Here is a 24,635-nt window from a genome sequence, read left to right as displayed (position 1 = left end):
CTACTGACTTCATAAATCCACTTGATACCACTGGCATTGGTAGTAGCCTTTGACAGCTAAAAACAAGTATGACAAGCAAGTAAGGCATCAGAAATTCTTGATGAACTAAAGTAGAGCTATAAACAATGAGCTCTAGCCACAAAATTAGAAAAGTAGACACAAAACCAGAAAGACCAGCCTTGTGGACAATCAACAATGAGATATGCTCCCTTCAGGTAAAGGTTTCAGGCTCGTTTCATACCCAAGAGGCATAATTTTAATTGACTCTGAAAACAGTGGATTTGGGCACAAGACAAAGTAGAATATTAAGCTGTGTAGGGTGAAAGACTGGGTACATAATTCTGTGACACTCCCACACAATCATCAAAATCAAGTAATAAGCATCTCTTAATAGAATCCTAAAGCCATTAAAAGTGATAAATATACTCTATGTAGATTGAAAAAATGGTTTGATAATTTCATCAAAATAAAGAAAACAAAATTTCACACTGATTACAACTACTGTTTAGACATGTTTTCATAAGGAAGCGTGGACAAAAAATACGCATGTGTAAGAATTTTTCAAGGATTAAAGCATACATCAGACCAGTATACAGTATACAGGTATTTTCAATTACTGCAGGCCATGCACAACTATAGACACTGTGGGAACTACAAAATAAATACCGCAAGATAGAACCTCTGCTCTCGAGGATGTCATCTAAAGGGAGAAAGAGTTATCTAAAGGAAGAGAGTTGGATGAAACTATTAAATAACCAAATACATTGTTTAACTCAGGCTTAACTTGATAACTAAAGTTATCTGTCATTAAATTTTATATCTCAACAATTTGCAACACAGATAATTGAGCACTAAGCCATCATTTTTAAAGTTCCCAAAATACTGGTTGGCAATACTTCAATTGGCCAAAGATCAAAACATCCTGAGACTTCTTGTATGACAGACAAAAGACACTAAAATGACACTTCTAATTTCTCTGGAAAGAAGTGAGCACACTGCTTGCAATCTCTTTCTTAGCAAATAATAGCAGGAGTTAAAAAACTGAAATGTAAAGAAAGCTAGTTTGTGTTCTCCAGTCTCCTTGTGTCAAGATTCATGAGTTCTCCCTGGCACTGATCAGCTGGCCCCGTGGCCATTTTCTTACATCATTTCTGACAGCTTTTCCTATTTATTTAGCCTTGAGAAGTTGTATGCAGTGATAGCCTCATGTCCCTCCACAGGATTGTCCTGGTGTTGCAATATCGCCCAGTAAAATACATTCTTTCATCTGTGCAATTAGACAATGAAGGTTCCTGAGCACCAATTACAGGCAAAGCCATCATGTGGGAGTGACATAGGGTACAGAACAAGGAAGATTCAGTCCCCAACCAGAGTCCTAATACTCAACAGAATAAGGGTTAGGAAGGAAATAAATTTAATGTTTTATATAACTGCAAACAAAAGCAATCATTTTAACTTCCCCGAACAAATTCTTCCCACTTTTCCATGATCACAAAAGCAATATTAAATATTTACATGCCCCCGCCCCCCTTTTTAACCTCCTATACTCAGCAATAACAAGTTTGGCCAGTCATTTCACATCCATCTTAATTAAAAGACTTAGACTTGACTCCCTGCCTCACAGGTCACCTTCCATACAAGTTGCTAGGCCAGCTTCCCTTAAACACAATTCATATCTGTTCTCTCCCCTTCCTTTACAACAATAAACCTGGCTCCCCCTGTCATTATCCCTTGGCTTAACCCTTAATTTGACAACCCACCCCGGCAATATCTCATCAGCTTCTTTTCTCTCTTGAAGATATAATGTCAATTTCTTATCCAGCACACACACAGGTCATGCTCATCTTATTCCATCTCTCTGTACAAACCATGCCTCTTCTTTCTATCATCCTATAGCACCTTCAAATTCTGACTCCAAAACAGCTCCACTACCTGTGCAATAAAAAATGTAATTTGTTTTTGTTTTTAAAAGTGGATTTATACAATGATCAGGAACTGGCAGAAGATGAGTAACGACATTTAGTAAGATAGTATTTTAAAAAGCATATCAAATACTAAATACTCTAAAATGGTTCTAGTGTTGCACAGCTATCCCAAAATTGACACCAACAATGAGTAGGTACCATTAACTCTTATGGGATCCTTAAACCTGGCACATTTATGCCATCCTAAAATCGCCAGTGTGTGGTACACAGGGAGCACACGGGATTTACTGAACTGAATAAACCACTGCTAAACCATGTCTTAGTTGCAGGTCTTGTTTTTTCAGTTCTTTTCTATTATACAAGTTCTTTCAGAGAGAGAAATTAAATCTAAACCTATTTTCCTTTTGCAGAAACACAGGCTATCATAAATGTACACTTATGTCAGCTTTGAAACCAACGGCCTTCTTAGGCTCCCAGAAAGTCCTGAAACCAGGTATTTACAGATAAGTCAGACATTACTTGCAGTTTTAGAGATCAAAGCTGCCCTCTCTTAGGAGTCAACTAAGAAATACTAAGATTCCCAAGTTTAAGCATGCTCTATTATTTTCAGATGTTATGAAATGGGCTAGAGTTTAAAACACACTAAAAACATTCAAAACTCATTTTTTCCCAATACAGACTGAACGGTATTTTAATTATTCTAAATAATCAAGGGTAGCCAAAGTTAGTACAGACTTATAAAATTCACAAGAATGCTTTAAAAGCTTTTATAAGACTTTTCTAAAGCTTTATTTTGCTGAAATTCCACAATATTCTCACGTAATTTCTAAAACATAAATGTAAATGTTTTCCTTCTCCTTTTCATGACTATCATTCTAAGTTTTTTTTTTGTTTTTTTTTTTTTTAATAATCAGTTTTTAAAGTCCACGGTATGGCTGGCAGAGATACTATGTGACTAATATTAAATATAAATACAGGTTATAAAATTTTTGGTAATAGCTGTTGAGTGAGTTTTAGGATAATTCTTTGGTGGAATAAAAGGATGGTGGAGAAAAAAGAGCTTCCTAAAAACCTGAAAAATAAAAATAAAACACCACCACAGATGTTCTGCCTGTTCAGAAGTCATTCTCAGAGTCAGAGATCCAATGCTAAAATTGAATTCTGCCTGTATTTCTTTTTTTGCGGTACGCGGGCCTCTCACTGTCGTGGCCTCTCCCGTTGTGGAGCACAGGCGCTCATGGGCCCAGCCGCTCCGCGGCATGTGGGATCCTCCCAGACCGGGGCACGAACCCGTGTCCCCTGCATCGGCAGGCGGACTCTCAACCACTGCGCCACCAGGGAAGCCCTGCCTGTACTTCTTATTCAATCAGTTGGTCAAGTTACTTAATCTCTTTGAACCTTATTTTCTTCATTTGTAAAATAGGAATGTTGCCCACCTTCTTTAAGTGTAGCAGGTGTTCAATGTTAGTTCATTTCCTTTCAGGTCTGGATTTATTTCAGCAATTTAATAATTTCAAAAGGTGAAGAGACCTAGAGAGATCATTTTATTAACGCCAGTACTCTAGTATGTACACTCCTTAACAGTAAGAAATCACTTTATCTTGTTTATCTCTCTACAGTGCCAAAACAGGGACTAGAATTTACATCTAGAGATGACTAGACGGAGTGTTCTACTATATTACATTATAAATCCTCACGGGTCTGTGTTGAGGATTACATGAGAAATGCAGCTAAAGCACGTAGCATATAGTGCCTGGCTAAATACTCGATTATATTTCAGTATAGGGTAATGGTTAAGAGTATGGCCTTTGGTGTCAGACTGACAGAGCTATAATGCTGACACAGCCATTAGCTATATAATCTTGCTTGAAGTGTGCCTTAGTTTCCTCATTAATAAAATGGGGATAATAAGAGTTGTTGTGAGAATTCACTGAATTACTCCATATAAAGGATTTCAACCAATGCCTGGCACATAATAAACACTCAACAAATGCTAGTCATTACGGTTACTATTGTTGGTATAATTTAGAACAAATCATGGCCTTGAAATTCACCTAAATACATTAAAAACCAAATGAATGGATAAAAGCCAATTTCGTTGAACAATATTTGAACATAAACTATTGGGTGTTATATTGGAAGAGAAATGAAAGATACAGCCCCAACAAAGGGTACAAGTTTCAGAACGGAGGCAACCACAGAACCTCAATTCTCTGTAATATGTAACAGAACACAAGTACCTTACTTAATCAAACCTAGGATCCCATGAATTATAAGAAGTACCCTAATTTCAGAGGTTAAAATGTGAAAAATATACATACTAGAATTGAAGAATGCTACACGAATAAAAATGAGTGAAGTTAATGCTACAGAAGTTTAGATGGGAAGGTTCAAATATTGTCAATGCAAGCTACACCAAAAAATTTGCACCAGTATCTGAGCTGGAGCCGAGTCTTAAATGATAATAGTTAGGAGAAGTTGGGGAGACCAGAAGGGTAAGCAGCCCAAATAGTGGCAACATGCCATGCAAAGTTACAAATGCATGAACAAGCATGGTCTCTGCAGTGCTACTGATTGGTGGTGCGTGATGGGTAGGGGGAGAGGGTGAGCAGAAGAGGTGGTAGATAGAGATGAGTCTAGAAAGCAGATCTGGGGCCAGGCTATGAATCTTAACCTCTAGGCTGGTGGTTCCACTGATTTGTACAAGGGCATTACTTATATGTGACTTAACTAATTTAACTAACCAAACTAATTCCTTGACATACCTGACTCAACTAACTCAACCTAACTGACTTTTGATTAAGTGACCTATCTTAACTACCTGGGTCAGGGAAAAGGGCTTCTCTTCTCTGTCTCTCTGGTGGACCATGGCTTTGCACAACCACTTTTGTCCTGAAAGACTCCCAAATATTCAGGCATCAAAACACCACAAATTTTGAAAAGCATAAAGAACAAGAGGAGTAAGCAGGAGAATAGGAAAAGTAGAAATACATATAAGGCAGCTTGGACATGAGAGTAAGAACCCTGAATTTATGAAGTATTATTAATCTTGTCCACCAACTGAAGACCTGTAAGCCTTGCTGTGCTTTGATTTTGAACAGTTCAAACAAATATGGTCAACAGTTTACAAATATTTCATGACTCACAGATGAACCTATTTCTTCATGCTTCCTAATAATCTTTCTTTACCTTCAATTTTTTTCTCAGTTCAATATTTATGGTTTCTAGAAATTAACTTTCCAAGGTGAAAGACTTAGATTATACATGTATTACATGTTTCTTTTCAAGTTGGTTATATTTAACATAAAAATGGACACTTCGTTCCACATTTGAAGACAACTTCTATGGGGTCCCAGCTGAGACAGGTCTTAGGTATCAGTGGTGTTTCTGGTACACTAGAACTCCTTCCCAAACTCTTTGAAGAAATTACTCACATTTTCCCTCTCCTCCTCCCTACAAAGAAATACTTGCTTGTCCACTCAAAAGACATACAAAACCAACATGTGTATTTGGGATTCTGACCAATTATAGGAAAACACCGTAAGCGCTGAGTCCTACTCCAATCATTAAGCAGAGTACTTCTATTCTTAGGAAACAGCAGGGTTTGGTTCAGTTGGCAACACTCCTGGCCTCTGGATCAAGAGGTCACAGTCTCACGTTTCAAATAAGAACTCCAGTTTACAACTCTTGCTAACACTACTGCAGAATAATTCAAGAGGGATTAAACGAAATGACAGTTCCATCAAAAACCAAGTATCCAGTAAAACTTCAAATCTAGAAATATAATATGGAAATAAAATGAACACACTAATCTTTCTTTTAAACAAAAGACTAACTTAGAAATAGTAGAAAGGGAAAGGAGGAGAGAGAGGGAGGGAGGATGGGAGGGAGGGAGTGTGTATGTGTGTTTTGGTCAAAGGTAGGATAAATGAATTATATTTCATAACTATATTGACATTTGCTTTTAACACTGCCCTGTTCCAAAAAGGGTAGGGCAACATCTGCAATAAAAAATTCATTAAAAGTAAGCTTCTGGTCTTTAAATATTTCTATTAAATAATTTAGATTTATACTAGGGTTGTGGGCTAAAAATATAGGAAAAACTTTTGCAGAAATGAGAGGCCGTATCAAGTTATTTCATGTAGACAATCCACAAGCACACAACTGAGACAGGGTGGCACCAAGTGATTAACAGCCCTTTACAAAAATAGATAAATAATGTTGCAATACATGAGCTCTCATTTGAAACACTAGGCTGTATTCCTGAGAGCAGAAACTTATTCTGTACTTTAAAAATAGGCATCCCAGGGCTTCCCTGGTGGCGCAGTGGTTGAGAGTCCGCGTGCCGATGCCGGTGACGCGGGTTCGTGCCCCGGTCTGGGAAGATCCCACATGCCGCGGAGCGGCTGGGCCCATGAGCCATGGCCACTGAGCCTGCGCGTCCGTAGCCTGTGCTCCGCAACAGGAGAGGCCCGCGTACAGGAAAAAAAAAAAAAAAAAAAGGCATCCCAGTAAAATCAATAAGTCTTACTTAAAATTCATACACCAGGTGTCTTAATCTAAACATTAGACGTCCTAATATGGCACAAGGTAAATTTCCTAAATAAAACTATTTTTTCCCCTACTTAAAATTATGTAATCAAATATTTTACTCCCAGGTAAATAATTCTGCCCTAGGATAAAACTATATAACTTGAACTAATTTTGCACATAGTTGGGAAAAAATTATCTATGTGTGTGAGTGTAAATAATCTTTTATAATGCCATGAATTTTCAGTTTTCATTTAAATAGGTTTGTCTGGTATCATTATTTTCAGCATTCAAACAGCTTTAGTTATGAACTCTTGATCACAGGTCTGGAGCCAGAAGGCATCCATAAGGTCATCGTGCCTCTTCTCACACTGGGTTGCCAATGCTGGAATGCCCTCTATCACACACTTGCTTATTCTTTAAACGTCTTTATAATAAAGGCCACTTTATCTTAATCAGGTACTATAGAAGAAATGAATCCTATTGCTTAACATCCCTAGATGTGGGAAATTCCAACTAGGACAATTCCATTAAGAAAGTTATAATAAATGAGTGTCAATATGAATTTGCTACTCTTTTCACAGTTATTACATGAAGGCAGAGGAACATGAGCCTAACTCAAATCCTTACCAAATTCTAATCCAATGTGTAAGTACTAACACGTAATTTGTTCAACTAAAACACTGTTTTTCAGATAATGCAAGGTGTCTAGGTAACCTCTTCTCCCTTAGTATCTATAGCATGTGACCTGCTCTTAGCAATAAACAAAGCTGGGTAATAAAAGACAACATTTATAAGGTCCTTTACAGCTTATGCAGTACTCTTGCATGCATTATCACATAAACTAATAAAGGGACCTTAAATCAGCAGCAGCTGGGGGGTGGGGAGAAAGTGTGGCTAAACTTCAACATCTGTAAAATGAGGATCCACTCATTTCACAGATTGATGTATGTATTTAATGATATGAAAGAGTACAGTCTCCCTCAGTATCCTCAGGAGACTGGTTCCAGAACCCCCTCAGATACCAAAATCTGAGGAGGCTCAAGTCTCATTTAAAATGGCATCATATTTGCATATAACCTACACACATCCTCCTGTATACTTTAAGTCATCTCTAGATTGCTTATTAATACCTAGCACAATGTAAATGCTAGGTAAATAGTTGCTGATGCATGGCAAATTCAAGATTTGGTTTTTGCAACTTTCTGAAAAATTTTTTTCTGAAAATTTTCATTCCTCAGATGCTGGAACCTGTGGATGTGAAGGGTCAACTGTACGTGTATAAGAATACGTTCAATCTGAAAAGTCTTTTCAATTAATTCAACAACTATTTAATAAGTAGAATCATATATCAGAATCGCTCTGGAAGCTTTTGAAAGAGTAGATAATTCATCCATTCTGGTGTCATTTCTTTTAAGGAACATGGTAAAGAAATTAAAACATCCTAGTTTAATTCAACAAGTGTTTACTGATCACCAAATGAGTATAAAATATTGAATGAAACTCTGTGATAAATACAGTGTAGATTTAGCTCAGTCTACAAAAAAAAAATTGTAGGACAAAAACAAAAAAAGTTTATGATCGTAAAGAGATTTAATAGAAAGAGCTCACGCAATGGAATGACACAGGCCTCGAGAGGTGAATCTGTAAGTTACTTCACCTCTTCAAGGCAGAGGCCCAATCTATAAAGTAGGAAACACCTACAGGATTATGGTGAGGACTAAATGAGATAAAGTATGGTAAGTATTCATTGTTAAGTATTCACACAGCAAGTACTGAAGGCATGTAACTTTAAAGCACTAATATCAAATGTAGTATATAAAAAATTTTTGCATGCTCAAAAGGAAGTTTCTGTAACTGTTTTTCTTTGAAATTTAATATAAATATAGATCACTAACCTACTCACAAAATATTAACATCCTTCCATACAGTGGAACAAATAAATCAAAACACTGCTGACGATGGGCTAAAAAAAAAAATTCTAAGTTGTATTTGACAATCAAAACAGTCCGGGGCTTCCCTGGTGGCACAGTGGTTGAGAGTCTGCCTGCCAATGCAGGGGACACGGGTTCGAGCCCTGGTCTGGGAAGGTCCCACATGTCGCGGGGCAACTAGGCCCGTGAGCCACAACTACTGAGCCTGCGCGTCTGGAGCCTGTGCTCCATAACAAGAGAGGCCGCAACAGTGAGAGGCCCGCGCACCGCGATGAAGAGTGGCCCCCACTCGCCGCAACTAGAGAAAGCCCTCGCACAGAAATGAAGACCCAACACAGCCAAAAAAAATTAATTAATTAAAAACAGTCGAAAATTAAAACTGACTATAAAGAAACGATTCTGAAAATATGGCAAGTGTCTGGGACTACTATGCTGTGACTCTGACAAACAAATTGGCTCTTCTCTCAGAGGCTAAAGGCTTTTTTTTTTTGGCTCTAAGAGACAGTGACTGCCTCTCAGTTTTTGTGCTACAGAGTAGTTACAAATGAGAAAGAGCTGATTTAAATCTTGAATTTCTTTTTTCTAATATTTATTTTAAGTTTAATAGATAATAAACAATTAGTGATATGTTAGTATTTTCTCATACAAAATATTTCTTAGAATCAGTTTGTGTTCTTAACAAAACCATACCCCCAAACTAATCACTGATTCTTTATCTAGAAAGGTCAGCCCTCTCTTTTCTAATTCTTTTCTAACTCCTTTGCCCCTAAATACCAATTCCATCTTAAATTTCTACCTACATCCCTTAACGTCACTGTTAGAGTTCTTTTACTTTTCATTTTCCTTTACAGTTAAGTCACAATAACAAAAATCCCTCCTTTAAATATACCCCTCCTATTGCCAACATCACTAAGTGTTTTTGCTTAATGGTGGTATTTATATATTAAACTTAGTATACTTTATGCTAAATGTAAAGCACTGTAAATACAACATCACATCAGGAATTTGACATTTATATATAGATTGGGAATTTATGTGAATTTTTTCATTGATTTTCACAGCATCTTAGAAGTGGAAAAGTTCTTAGAAATCATATATTCCAATCCAGTAATTTTACAGAGGAGGAAACCAAGGCTCCTGAGTAGGTAATTAGCCACCCAGCCATATTACTAAACATTTATTATATGCCAGACACTAAGCTAAGTGCTTGAGACATGATGGTGAACTGACTGGGCCTTGTAATATCCAGTGGGGGAGACAAGTAACGAGGTAACTAAAATTCAAGAGGGAAATTTTTTTTTACCAGACATAGGATTTTACTAAAATCACATGTTGTCAAGTTACAAAACCATTCACAAATAAAGCAAAGTCAAAAAAGGACTCAATATTCAGTACAGAATAAAATCCTCTCTATCTAATCCTATCCATCCCATCCTTCAAATACAACCAAAGACCAGACTCTTCTACAAACCTCTAACAACTCAGCACAACAATCTCTTTTTTCTGGGTTACTAATCTAGACTACCCAGGGCTTACCATATTGCTTAGCAGTCAACTACACATTTCCTTGTACCATTTTTATTTCACACACCTTGCCTCCTAAATGAGACAGGGACCACTTGGTTCTCAATCTGTATGTTCCGTAGCTCCAAGCACGGTGCTGAAGCTTTCTGAAGGCATCAAAACAGACGAAAATAAGTCAGTGCTTCCAAAATGACTGGGAACAACACTGAAAAGCAATTCTCAACATTTTCTGGTGAGCGGTTAGTAGGTATGTGCTGGCACCATGCTAGGTGCAGGGGGATACAATATCAACAGGTTGTAAGTGAAAACATACTCCTGATGCAAAAAGGTTCATGGGAGGCCAGAAGAGGGGACTCCAAGGCAGACTTGGGGCTAGGAAAAATCTAGGAAGACACTCCAGGGGAATTAATTAACATCTTGAGCTGAACCTTGAAGGAATTTGTGTTTCATTTAAATAGTTCTTGGGGGACTTCCCTGGTGGTCCATTGGTTAAGAATCCATCTTGCAATGCAGGGGATGCCAGTTTGATCTCTGGTCAGGGAACTAAGATCCCGCATGTCGCGGGGCAACTAAGCCCGCATGCAGCAACTACTGAGCCTGCATGCCACAGCTAGAGAGAAGCCCGCGCACCACAACAAAAGATCCCGTGTGCGGTAACTAAGACCTGATGCAGCCAATCAATCAATCAATAAAAAGGAATGTGTGGCAATATTTAAATAAATAACAAATAAAGTTCCTTGAAAAGGGCTAGGGGGTCGGAGGGCAAAGAAATAGAAAAAGCAGTTTCCCAAAAGCTACCATTCAGTAAAATATAGAAATGTCCTAAAACTCAACTTAGGTCACAGAACTAGGAAATTTCTCTCAATTTTAACTACCACAATTAAGAAACTCATTATTTCACTCAATCTAATTGTGAAATTCAAGAGGATTATTCAGCGATTAGGGTGCCATTTTTAAAAGGCCTAGTAATTCGGAGGTCACCTTATAACGATACTGTTCTCTTTTTCCTTTTAGTCTATGTTGTTGACTATCATGGGTTGTTTTGCGGAGAGGTTGGGGTTGAGGGGAGTTGTAGAGACATAGTAAGTTAGGAAATAACTCACCTTTTATAGATAATGTCTGTGACTAGAAAACCATTTCAAATATCCTAGATCAGGGGTCCCCAATCTCCAGGTACTGGTACTGGTCTGCGGCCTGTCAGGAACCAGGCCGCACAGCAGGAGGTGAGTGACAAGTGAGCAAGCGAAGCTTCATCTGCTGCTCCCCATTCATTGCTCCCCATCGCTCACATTACTGCCTGAACCATGCCCCCAACCCCATCCGTGGAAAAACTGTCTTCCATGAAACTGGTCCCTGGTGCCAAAAAGGTTGGGGTCCACTGTCCTAGATTATCATAGTTCCAAATGTCAGTACTTTTAAAGAATTTGAATTAAAAGCAGATTTCAATTCTTATAACATAATTCCTGATTTTATCAACTGATGCTTTCTTAAAATTATAGGTATTGCTAAAAATGATTTTTCTCATTTAAAATTTTCCTGAAATTGAATCCAGAACAGTGGAAAATACATTTTTTTTGTTAAAAAGATGAAGACAATTGTGGAACAACGTCTAAATATTTTAAGACATCAGCCTATAATACAGACAAGCTACTAAGTTTTAAAAGTTTGACATCAAAGAGTGGAAAGTTTGCAAAATTCACATATTAGAAGTGTCCTGTTTAAGATAAAACGGCTACTAATTTTACCCCGAGTGGACTGAAGCTTAGTGGTTTTCAATTAATCATTTGCTGTTAACTAATCAAACATAATTTCACACACAGACAATCAGACAATCCAATTTCATCCCTTGATGACAAAAACCCACAATGAGACCATTTTGTTTTATTTTCTATCACTATTAAAAAAATAAAACTCTATAGAGAAATGTTGTTAGGTAGGCAACAAAGTTACTTAAACTTTGAAAATCAAACTCCTCTCAAACATAGACTCCAGATCTAAAGGCTATATACATTATCGTGGAATTCCTGTAATAGTTATCTGTTTCTGTGAGCTTAAGCAAAACTGCTGGACAAGTTCTGCATTTGATAAGGTGACCTGATTTTAACTAACTAAAAGGGAGTGGGGGATGGAGGAGTCACTCTATTCTTGGATGTTGAACTATTTCCTGAAAACTTAAAAACTAGCTTCTGTTCTATAGTCCCTTAATAATCTGTTAAGAAAGTAGGTTGAGAATGCTTGAAACCTTCCTGCTCTTTAAAAAGTAAGCAATTGACAATAATTGAAGAGGGCAAACTCCGCACGGCAGCAGTCCTGAACTCTTACTCTGCCCAGGCTGCAGGGTGGGGGCCTTAGTGACTGCTGGCATGTCATCACCGACTTGCTCAGCAACTTTGCTGTAATGGCTTCAAATTGCAGGCCTGAGGAAATGCTCCATAAATAGCTCCTCTTTTTTCTTGTAAAGCCTCTTCAAAGACCCAATAGAACTCCACTACCAAAAATGGAGGAGTAACCATGGACATTTAAAAAAAAAAACAACCCTCAAGAGAACAAGTAGGAATATCCTGCTAACCAGGTTACTCATTTTGGGAGTATGAATCACAGTACTGAAATCTGATCCACTGTTTAAATTCAACTTTTAGGTAACAAAAATTACAAGGGATTAAGTCAGTTTTTATAATCATGCAATTTCATGAAAAGGAAAAAGAACTGTTGTTTTTATAGGCCTTTAGAAAAAGGGATGTATACTAAGTTTGAAATTAAATGTTTGAGAATGTCTTTATTAACTCCCAGTGGAGCAGTGCTCCTTCATGCCCATTCATAAGCAACCTGGAAACCTAGACACTTGTGGTGTGGTCACAGAAAACACTTTGGGGAAGCAGCAACCCCATAAATATAAACTTCTAAGGTAACTGTGAGCACTCATACCTCCTGCACTACTTATGTTTATAGATATTTACATATATGTAACTTGATAATTCAGATAACTTACTAGTCTGTAAATCAACAAAAATTCAACGATCAGTCAATTAACAAACTCAAATCTATTTGCAATAACAATGAAGATTGTTCTTACTTGAATTCAAGTAGGGAAAGAAAGCAGCAATGTAGTGTTTAAATCAAACACAAGTAAGTACCAGGAAATCCAGGTTCCATTTCTGCTACAATTTTCCATGTGAGTTCATGCCTTAGTTAATTTAAACAAGGCAGTTTTTAAAAATAAAATACCAGAGTCAAGTTTTAGAAGAGAGTTACAATTAGATGTCAATTAGAATTCATGGTCTTAAATATAAATGCTGACATGTAATCAAAAAGCCCTATTCTGTCTAACTTACTGAATGGTTTATAAATAATTTGACTGATTTGATGGCATCTCAAGAGGAAACACTTACCAACTTATATTATTCACCAAAAATGAGATTTTACATGTTAACGGTATAAACTGTTTTCCGGTGACATGCTTTACCCTGAGATTTTCAGGCCTCAGGTGATAACTCACCAATCTTGAACATTATTTTTTAAAAACTTCCAATCCAAGTGTGGTAGGCTGAAAAACATGGCCACCATATTTTGCAGTACCTCCCATCAAGAGGCAGTCTACTTCCCAAGCCCTTGAATCTGAGCTGACCTTGTCACTAGCTTCAACCAACAGAATGTAGGAGAAGTGACATTATGCAATGGCCTCAGAAGGCTTTGCAGCTTCTGCCTTCATCCCCCTAGAAGGCTCCCACCAACACATAAGGAAACCTCTGTGCCCAACTGGGCAACCACCTACAAGCCAAGAGGACAAGCCTCAGAATGAAACCTAACTTGATCTTAGACTCCACAGCCTCCACAACTGTGAGAAGTACTAGGTGGTAGTTTAAGCAACCCAGTCCATGGTTTTTTGTATGGCAGCCCAGTTTAGTAAGTCAACCAGTGAGAGCAAATGACCTCCATGTGGCTTAATATAAAACAGCTGAAATCCTGATGGCCTAATATGTTGCTGTCAAATATACTCAATTCTTAATTACTGGAATTCCTGAAACTCCCAACATCCTTCCAAAACCATGTTAAACTGAGTTTTAGGTAAAGAATTCTGGCTGCTCTGTGTCCCATAGAAGTTTTATTAATAAATTTAAAATAGGAGTGTTTTAAAAGACACAATTTAGCTTATAATAGTGATAGGCAGAATATTAGATTTGTTTTACAATTTATTTTAATAAAATTAATATGCACTCAAATGTTTATTTGGTTTTGGTAATGTACAATGGACTAAATTATCTGATTCTGCCTGTCTAAAACAAATTCTAAAGCTTAATTTAAAAAATTCTTTAAATCTCTGAAAGAAAATGTTTCAGCAGCTTTCCTACCAACTTTAAAAAGTAAAAATTGTAACTTTTTACAGCATATTTTACTATTAATTCAATTTGTCCAGCAATAATATCAAGGAATGAAAAGGGTTTATATTCATTTTGCGAATTCTAATAAAGTTTACTTGGTAAACAGACAAACATTAAGCTAAACTTAAAAGTACCAGAAAAATGAAAACAATCCCTTTTAACTAGCATTTCCTGACAAATAATATTGTCAAAAATTAGCAAAAAAAAAAAATCTTAAATAGGCTGTAACATGAAAATAAAGTTAAAAAATGCATACGGGATACAACTATATTTGACAATGTTCATGTAATGATGGTCTGTAATAGATGGTCTTCACTTTTAAAACTTTGTTTTTTCCCAAGCAGTGAATAAAACCATGCCATTTAGTGGTTTTTCAAGTGTTTTGATATTAGAATTGTTTTTTTTAAATGCCCAAGGTCAGAGTGCAGATTTAACCACAATTAATAACTTAATTTTGATGAAAGTAAATGCAAATATAATTTATATATTGTATAATATATTATATTAGAATACATTAACATTACATAATATGTTAGATGCAAACATAATTCAAAACGGAAAGGGCAAGCACTTTGGCTGTTACCAGAAAATCTTTTTGCAGCTGTCTTTTGTTTCCCCACTTCCTATGCCCCCACATTCATTGAGCTGAAAATGCTAATTCTATAAGCATAACTTGAGTACTGTCCCTTCGAGGTCCCAATGCCACAACCTCATTACTTCTCCCCTGAATTCCCATAGTAATCTACTCACAGGTATCATTTTTACACCTACATAATTTTATTTCTTATTCATTTAATTCTAAAGCAGTCAAATATTCCCTGTCCATGGAACAAATCTGTAACCCTAAAGTAGAACTATTATTCATTTATACCCTAAAAATAAGCAATTATCTTTCTTTTTTAAAAAATTAATTTATTTATTTTTGGCTGCATTGGGTCTTTGTTGCTGCGTGCAGGCTTTCTCTAGTTGTGGCAAGTGGGGGCTACTCTTCGTTGCGATGCGAGGGCTTCTCATTCCGGTGGCTTCTCTTGTTGTGGAGCACGGGCTCTAGGCACGCGGGCTTCAGTAGTTGCAGCACGCGGGCTCAGTAGTTGTGGCTCACCGGCTCCAGAGTGTAGGCTCAGTAGTTGTGGCACACGGGCTTAGTCTCTCTGCAGCATGTGGGATCTTCTCCGACCAGGGATCGAACCCGTGTCCCCTGCACTGGCAGGCGGATTCTTAACCACTGCACCACCAGGGAAGTCCCACAATTATCTTTTTTTTTTTTTTTTTTTTTTTTGTGGTACACGGGCCTCTCACTGTTGTGGCCTCTCCCGTTGCGGAACACAGGCTCCGGACGCGCAGGCTCAGCGGCCATGGCTCACGGGCCCAGCCGCTCCGCGGCATGTGGGATCTTCCCGGACCGGGGCACGAACCCATGTCCCCTGCATCAGCAGGCGGACTCTCAACCACTGCGCCACCAGGGAAGCCCTATCTTTTTTAATAGTTGTAGTTATTTGAGTTTAAGAATAATCTCAAACTTACAAAATTAACTTTAAAAATACACAAGTAAATACTCTAGCATCTTTTTAGCATGGAGTTACACAGCAATAATAATTAAGCAGGGACTATAGGCATCAATCAGGGTGACTATCAACCAATAGACTGAAATAAATGAGCAGCCTAAGGGACATCATCTACCAATAAATATATCAAGAGCTACATACACAAGGCTGAACAGAGAAGACAAAATCTATCTTTATTGAGCTTATAGTTAGTTAGCCTCCACAGCTTCTCCATTGAGAGATAGTTAGCAATGAAAAGGTAAACAAGATGACTTGCAATGAATGGTGTCTTGAGACCCACCCGCTCTATCAAGACTGATATATTATTAATATTGTCCCAACTCTACAGAGGGGAACTCAGTGAACCCTTAAACAATGCCTGCTACAAAAAACCAAGAGGTTAAGTGTTTATGAAATGAAGAGACCACTAAGCACACATACTGAATTCAAAGAAGCTAACTAAGAATAAGCAGGGTGAAAGAAACCACAACCACGTTAATGTAAGTGACCCAACACACACCACCCAGAACCAAGTGGGTCTTTTTTGAGCAAAATCACCCTGTGTTTGAGGGAGTAGAGGGAGCTGGGCAAATTCTTATCTGTAGTGTGATGGGCATTAACTGAAAACTGAAGAATAGACAGGTACACAAAGGGCATGCTTTGTCTTCTGTGTCTGAAGGACAATATTGTGTTTGAGGACAATAATATTAATTTCACATATCATTGTCTAGAAACAGTGATTATTGTATCACCCACAAGAAGAGATTTGTACCAGTCTTAACAGGAAAGTCTGCACACCCTCCGCCTGGGAGGGGTTAACAGATCCTATTACATCATCTGGAGCTCATCCAGACTACACGATTTCAGAAACATAACCTGTATCAGTCTGAACATGTGTAGAGGAAAAACAGAAACATCTGTATTTTGGCCAACTCTTCCACAGATTTTTTTTTTTTCCATCTTAGAAAAAAAAAATTAGCCAGGAGAGCTTGGTAAATCTTAACTGTGACCCTATCACTGGTAAGGATTAGTACCAGGCAAGGTCTCAGAAATCTCATTTAGCTCATTTCTAACATTAGTACTTTGCTATTTTAACACACTTCTTTACTTGTTTAACTAAGTTGTGTTAATTCTGTTCCATTCCTCTACCCCATTCAACTTAATACCTTTTACAACCCCCAGGTATCCGCCTTTTCAGTATCATTTAGCACTCTTCTCTGATGTTAGAGTGTTCTGGTCTGATTTTGCATTGGTCAATTAAGATTTTATGCAGATTTTAAAAGGTTTGCTTCCTCCTCTTCTATAAAAAAATGTCCATATGTAACTGCTTTTTAACTACTCAAGGAAGAGATTGCTGGAAAAGTGGATCTGAAGAAATTTCACTTGAGATCAACAACAAAGGGTCCTAACACATCTCTGTTACTACCTATAGTGAATCCATTTTAACCTAAACCCAGTTTTCATAAAATTCTAACTACTTACATCTCCATGGTTAGTTTATATGTAAAAAACACTCTATTACTATTACTCTATGACATCTACAATGGCCTACTGAAGACAGCACAGGCTACTTTTCTGAGCTATCAAAAGAGCACTTGCTAGGGAAAGCAACAACCTAAACTAAGATAAAACCAAGTTATACACCTCTGGGGGTTAACCTACATAAGTATACCAATAACTATTTAATGAACTTAGATATGCATAAATATTTTCTTTATCCTACCATCTATATTGATGAAAACCAGCTGAAAGGAAGGAATGAAAGAAAACAGATGCACTGATTTCATAAGGCTATTTTACTTTAAAGCCCAACTTTTTTAAGTTGTGTATACTAGACAAAAAATTTGAAAATGACATAAAAACAGATAGGATCAGCTCCATTATTCTATGTACAAATAGGAATTAAGTCTCCAGTCTCTCTGCCCCTTCACACTATTTCAGAATCCAAACCCTCTGAACAAATTCATACACTGCTGGATGCCAAGCACCCCAGTGTCAAAGTACAGTTCCCCCCTTTAAGAAAATCTAACATATGAAGATTTAAAGTAGCAAAACCGATGCTGAAGACCAATGTCATTGAAGTAATCATTTGCCTGGTAAAAGCATTTATTTAAGTACTGATTTAAAAGTGATCCTGTAGGGACTTCCCTGGTGATCCACTGGCTAAGACTCTGTGCTCCGAATGCAGAGGGCCCAGGGTTTGATCCCTGGTCAGGAAACTAGATCCCACATGCCTCTACTAAGAGTTGGCACGCTGCAACTAAGAGTTCACGCGCCACAACTAAGACCCAGCGCAGCCAAATATATAAACAAACAAAGAATAAATATGTTTTAAAAAAAAACTAGTTAAAAAAAAGTGATCCTGTAATAGTTAAGTCAAATAATACGAAATTGGCAGTAGTTACTGTTTGGGGCTTAGAAAACTGGCAACTTTATAGAGTCAACCTAATAATTGCAAAATTGGATTCACAAAAATCAAGCCTACAAAGAACTTTTAAAAATCTATTGCACACCCCCTCCCTGGCCTAAGCAGGAAATGGGAAATTCATGTTCCAGAGAAGTAGACTAAGAGGATCTGGATTCACATACCTGGCACAGCCAAGATCAAGGATGAAACCCCACACTCTCAACCCTAAAACATTGGCTCTCCATCTTAACACCCATTACCACCAGCAATGCTCTCTAGAGAGGGGACTGCCAGATTTTTATCTGGAGAAACTGACCACTACAAGAGAACCTAACAAAGATAATGACATTTAGGGCCTCCCACAACTTCAGGGCCTGGTTGGTTCCTGTTACATTACTCTCCAGTGAAGCCTACTTAAGACACTGGAAGCAGAAAAAATTTAAAAAGAAACACCCACTATAATATCCTTAGAGAGATATTATATTACTACATCCATGAAATAAGAACAGCATGTTATTAAAAATAACAAAGGAACAATGAACTCAGAAAAGATTCCCTGGAAATTAAGAACGATAAATACCTTTTTGGGGTGGAAAAAAAAACTGAAAAATTAAAAGCTAAAGTTGAAGGAATCTCCCAGAAAGCATAACAAAAGGCGGGAAAGATAAGAAAATTCAAGAGTTATTCTGACAAGCAGGAATTCCAGAAACAGCGAAAAGATTAAAAAGACTGGAAGAAATTATCCGGGAACTAATAAAAGAAATCTTTCCTAGGACCAAAGGACAGTTAGGGCAACTATACTGCAAAACTTTAAAGGGCACCACTCACACTGAAGACTGAGTTTCCAAACAATATAATCTTTACAATGAATTTTAGGGCTTCCCTGGTGGCGCAGTGGTTGAGAGTCCACCTACCGATGCAGGGGACACGGGCTCGTGCCCCGGTCCGGGAAGATCCCACATGCCGCAGAGCGGCTGGGCCGTGAGCCATGGCCGCTGAGCCTGCGCGTCCGGAGCCTGTGCTCCGCAACGGGAGAGGCCACAACAGTGAGAGGCCCGCGTACAGTAAAAAAAAAAAAAAAAAAAAAAAAAAAAATTTAAATGGTAGTGTAACGTGTTCTATAAATATGGAATTTTTAAAAGGGGGGAAAATCTCAAAGGAGCTGGAAATGTTTGCCTCTGGAGAATGCAAGCCATAGATAAAGAAAAGTGAGTTAAAACTGCTCTTTTTCATTATAACCCTAATAGCACTAAGGGATTTTCTGAATCTATGTATATGTTACTCCCCTAAAATTAAATTTTAAAATATATGTTTATAGATAAGACTATATAAACAAGTATGTTCAACCATCTCTCCTTGGCAGAAGAATCTAGGTGCTTCCTCCCAAACTTTCTCCTTTCCTGAATTTTCCAATTCTCTCTAATGAACATGTGTTACTTTTGTAATTAAAAAAATACACCTTATTAAAAATCCACAAAATCAGATACATGGGGAAAGAAGCGAAGGAAGGAAGAACTTTTATAAATATAAAACAAAAGAACCCCACATTCATGCTTGTACAGAAAAAAAAAATCCACCTCTTACCCCCACCTCCTAGATAGGGTTTAGCTCCTTCCCAAAACCCTGCTTCATACTACAGTCACTTCAGGATATGTGAGAAGTTACATTTCAAAGAACTTCGTAAATCCACATTCAATTGTGTGAAAGCACAAAGTAGCACTCTGAAGAAAGCCATTTTTACTCTGAAGCCCAGATCAACTAGTCTATAGTAAGTTTTCATGCAAGTATCAAAAAGCTCATTCTCTAAAACGTATATTTACTGGATAAAGAAAGACCTTACTTTAAAAATAATCAAAAATCTCCTCACCTTGGGTTAAGTAAGAAATTGCAAGAGGAAGAAAGGAGCTTTTAACAAAATGTACCCTCCCCACCCGCAAAGCAAGACCCAGCTGAAAAATCTGAAAAGTCTATTGACTAACACTATCCTGTGAAGAAAAAAAGAAGCACACTAAAGTGAAAATAGGTAAGTAACAGCACTAACCACAAATAAAGCACTGAAAATATTTGGTGGAAGAAAACAGCAATATTTTAAATAGATACGCCTATTTGCATTATTTTGTTAATTTGCAACATTATTCAGAGAAACAACATCTTATTATTTGATGTGTTAAAGATTATGATGCTTCTCATGCTAAAAGCCAAATAAGGATTAAACTACTGACCACTTTTGTGTAAAATATTAAAGAGAAGGGAATAAAAAAAGACCATTGTGATTTATACCAAACTTCTTTTGTTTGCTTTTAGAAGGGGTGAAGCCCTACGCAAATAGAAGTGCTTCCACGGTAGCAGTACTTGTTCCCAGGAAACCTGGTGCTACAGTACTTGAGCAGAACCACGAAGCAATTCTTCATAAAAACAGCAACGTCCCTTTCGTGGCTTGAAGTTCCGATCAATCCTCGAATCAGAAGCCTTTCTTGTAAAAAGTGCATCACTTAGTAACCATAGTTATTGAACCACACAGCTCTTTAAGACCCTCCTTTATACAATGCTACTCAACTACTATTAAACTTTCAAGTCATAATTAATGGCTAAATTATGCTATTACTGAAGGTAGCAAATTAAGTTTGAATAATCTTAACTGATTTTTAAAACAACTTCACTTTGATTTGCCCTAAGCCTAAACTTCACTAAATATTTTGACAACTAAAAGGTTAGATTTAGAGTTTACCTCTTCCCAAAAGTCTTAAGATAAAATACATTTCAGAGTCATACTAGCATTACTATTTGGGGATGCTAATTTACATTATTTTTCCAACTATACTGTAAAACATTCTTCTACATTACTAATGAAGACTGATCTCAGGGTTTCAAAAACTTTTTAAAGTTTCAACTATTTGAATATTACCTAGGCTTTTTTCTTTATAGTTAACATGAAGCTTTGGGGGAGAAATATGCTTTCAATGTTACTTTTTAAAGAAAATTTGCCTACCATCTTGCAGCTAATTGAGTTTGCTGAAATTAAACATCTAGTTTGATAAAGGTTAAGTACTTTTTTATTTCACTCTAAAAATACTCATTATTTCCCCCAGTAAATAAACTAATCTCTATGTTCTATTTACTGTCACATCCACTATCTTCCAACTGTTTTTTTTTTTTTTTTTTTCTACCACTGTATCCAACAGATTCACCAGCATTTTTCTACCTAAATCACTGTGGCACCATGGGCCATTCTTCCCCGGGGTGCCCACCCACCAAGCAGAAGCAAGCATTTTTTCTGAGAGCTGAGGGCATACTTTTATCTCCTTTCTCCACTCAGCCTCAATCAGCAAGATAAATGGGCAGGGACAGTCCTTCCCTCAAATAGGGAAATACTCTGCTTTCGGATTTTTAAAACTGAAGTATAACTGACTTATTATATTAGGGAAATGTTTTGTGATTGCAATTTCAACTGTTTATGGTTATTTTTTTCTTTTGGCAGCTTAATCAACAGTTAAGGGCAATATTACAAGCGTTTCATTCTTAAAGGGAAATCATTTGGATTACATTTGATATAACAAGAAACCAAAAAGAGAACAGCCTTATTCTCAATGAAACTGTTCCTTTTTAAAACATCTAGTCTTTATTACGGTAACAATGTATACACTGTATGTGTTCATAGTCTTCTGCTGGGCAAGTGTTTGGGAGAAGAAGCAAGACCAAATTACGATAACAAGAAACAGTTTAATTCATCTCCTTTAATTGATACATGTCTGAAGTAGCTTTAATTAGGGCAGTGGAGCATTCACTTCTGAAACAAGATACATGGTCAATAGAAAAAGAATCAAACCATTTGTAGCAATTAATAACACCTGCAAGGTAAGTTCATTTAATGTTGGAATATTGGCTGAGTTATATGTTGCAGAATGCAAAAAATCTCTGAAAAACATACCTTTTTAAACTGTGAATCAAGATACTCAATAATTTTAATAAAATCCCAGCCACAAGAAACCTTGAATCTTCAAGGATTAAAAACACTGAGGCCAGTTATTCAGAAAATGATAGATAGTAGAAATGAAACAAAAATGACTTCTTAAAAATTAGAAGATTATTAAAACAATGCAAATCTCCACACTTCTAAAATTACTGGATGAGATTTCTAAAATCAAATTATAAGGTCCTATATGGTACATTTTACACAAGAAGTTCTTTGTATGTGGTAATAGTTGCAAGGCATCAGAGTCAATAAAATAAATCTGAGAAGTAAGAGCACTCCTTGTAACAAGAAATATTATAGAATACTAATTCAGGAAGTTATTCAGCAGCTTATAAAGAAATAGGAAGTTGTTGACCAACTACTTGAAGAACTATTTCCTGTAGGAAAACTATAAGACAGATGAAGAAAGCAATAATTCTCAGAGCAATAAAAGAATTCTTTTAAAATAAAGCTCAATACACAATGTTGAAGAAATTAGTTTTAAACAGTAAATTCAGTAGAACAAATATACCCAATATACAGACTAAGCTTTTTAAAAATACTTCACAATCATACCAGAACTTGAATATGTGTCATTGATAAATGTAGCCAGTACCATACTTCCTCCTTATCACTTGCCAACCTAAGGTACAAGTCTTCCTCGGAAAATCTCACTGACCTAGGCAGGGCTTTAAAAATCCCAATAGTTGCCTACCTATAATCCTTCAGTAATTATGCTGCCTTGAAACAACAGGATGGGCCAACTGACTTCAAAGTCATTCATCTAAGGTCGCAAGACAACAACTAGTTGTTTCCCTGCATTTCCTGACACGTACCAAATAATCAATGATTTTGCCTGCTTTTACTGACCAAGACACATCTAACAGGGAAAACATTTCTATTCCTGAAGGTTTGATATGAGAAAATTATTCCATGGTGTCAAAAATCTTCATGTTTCTCATATAATAAATCTACTTTTACTTCCACATGAGAATCCCTCAAAAATCTTAAAGAATAATCATGTTTATCTCTCTTCTTCCCAGTTTTTCATTTCCATGGTAACCATTATCCATATGGCATAATTTTCGTATCATTTTGTCCTGGTTTACCTTTGCTACAGGCTCATTTGAGCGGGGTGCTTGGGGTGGTGTGGTGTGTGCGTGTGTATACCCTTCATTAATCCATCTTTGAGAGAAACACTTCTCAAAGGAAGAACCATTGGAAACTAAAAAATAAAGTATAGAACATTTCAGGTCAAAACAAAAAGATCATTCAAAATAATAAAAATGTAGGCCCATGTCACCTAGAAGCAATTATTACAAGATACAAAAGACTAAAAGAGGAGCATAAATGTTGCTCTTTAATCATAGACTTTTAGCTATAACATCAACCAAAGAAGAGAGGCAAGCCAGCTATTAAGCTGTTTAAAAATCTCCCCAGGTCAGCATGTGACCCAGCAGGGAGAGGTTCAAAAAAGTACAGCCTTTCTTTTTCCTAACAACCTGGTTTGTTTCCACTCCTTTCCCTTCAAGACACATCCCTCACAGCTAGTAGCTCTTTCAATCATTTACTCTGGATGTCTGCTTGAGAACAAATAATCTTGCTCATGCAGATGAGTCTGCCAGACTTGTGTGTACTTTCCAGTCTCAGGCCCTTTATTGTTCTGGTTGAAACCTGACCCTTTGAAATGGATACCAGGACACCAGAAAACGAATTTAAAATATAAGAAAAAAGTTGGAGGAAAAGGGGCAAAAAACTGCAGAAACTTTTTAAGATCAAACTTTTTCCTCTGCTCTTCTAAATAAGCTTGTCACAAAACTGTATCTTACACTGCAAAGTAACAATCTGCCCCAAAAGACAATCAATATAAAATACTAAGACACACAACAAAACAATATCATTATTGTATTATCTGATCTAATGAATAAATGTTACATTTCCCTTAGGAGTAGACTGTCAGGACAGATCACAATCAAAACTTGGACTGTTTTTTACTTTATTATCTCAACATGATTAAACAATACTAAGTAAGCAACTTTTTGAAAACATCAATTTCAGTCTATAATAATTACTTTTAGGAAACATTTTGTATATACTTATTCCAAACACACCAAATAAAAATATTAAGGTCCTACCTATAATTTCAAAACAAGAAGGCACGAAATTCTATTTTGATCTTTTCAGCTTCAATGAAATTTTGCCATTTTTTTAAACACACAAAAAAATAAGGCTGATAAAAACAAATAACCCAATGGCTTTGTTTTTGTTTTCCCAGAGAAGAGAGATTCTGTTTTGAAGGCCTGCTAGCTCGAAGAAGTTTGACACTGAGCTTGTATATCAAGCGGGAAAATTCATATTTCTCTTTACCCTTTGAGGGAAAAACAAACTGGTAAATCACATCAAACTGCAGCTAAAGGGTCTGTCATCTCACAACCTAAAG

General features: G+C 36.9%; 1 protein-coding gene across 12 annotated transcripts in view; it reads right to left on the bottom strand.

The window, feature by feature from the left end:
* Positions 1 to 24,635, bottom strand: part of YAP1 (Yes1 associated transcriptional regulator) — a 108,399-nt gene that overhangs the window by 79,310 nt on the left and 4,454 nt on the right. The gene's annotated exons all lie outside the window — the stretch shown is intronic.

This window comes from Orcinus orca, chromosome 8, assembly GCF_937001465.1.
Source record: "Orcinus orca chromosome 8, mOrcOrc1.1, whole genome shotgun sequence".
NCBI lineage: Eukaryota > Metazoa > Chordata > Mammalia > Artiodactyla > Delphinidae > Orcinus > Orcinus orca.
Note: the sequence above shows the minus strand (reverse complement) of the source record. Positions and strands in the feature narration are given on the sequence as shown.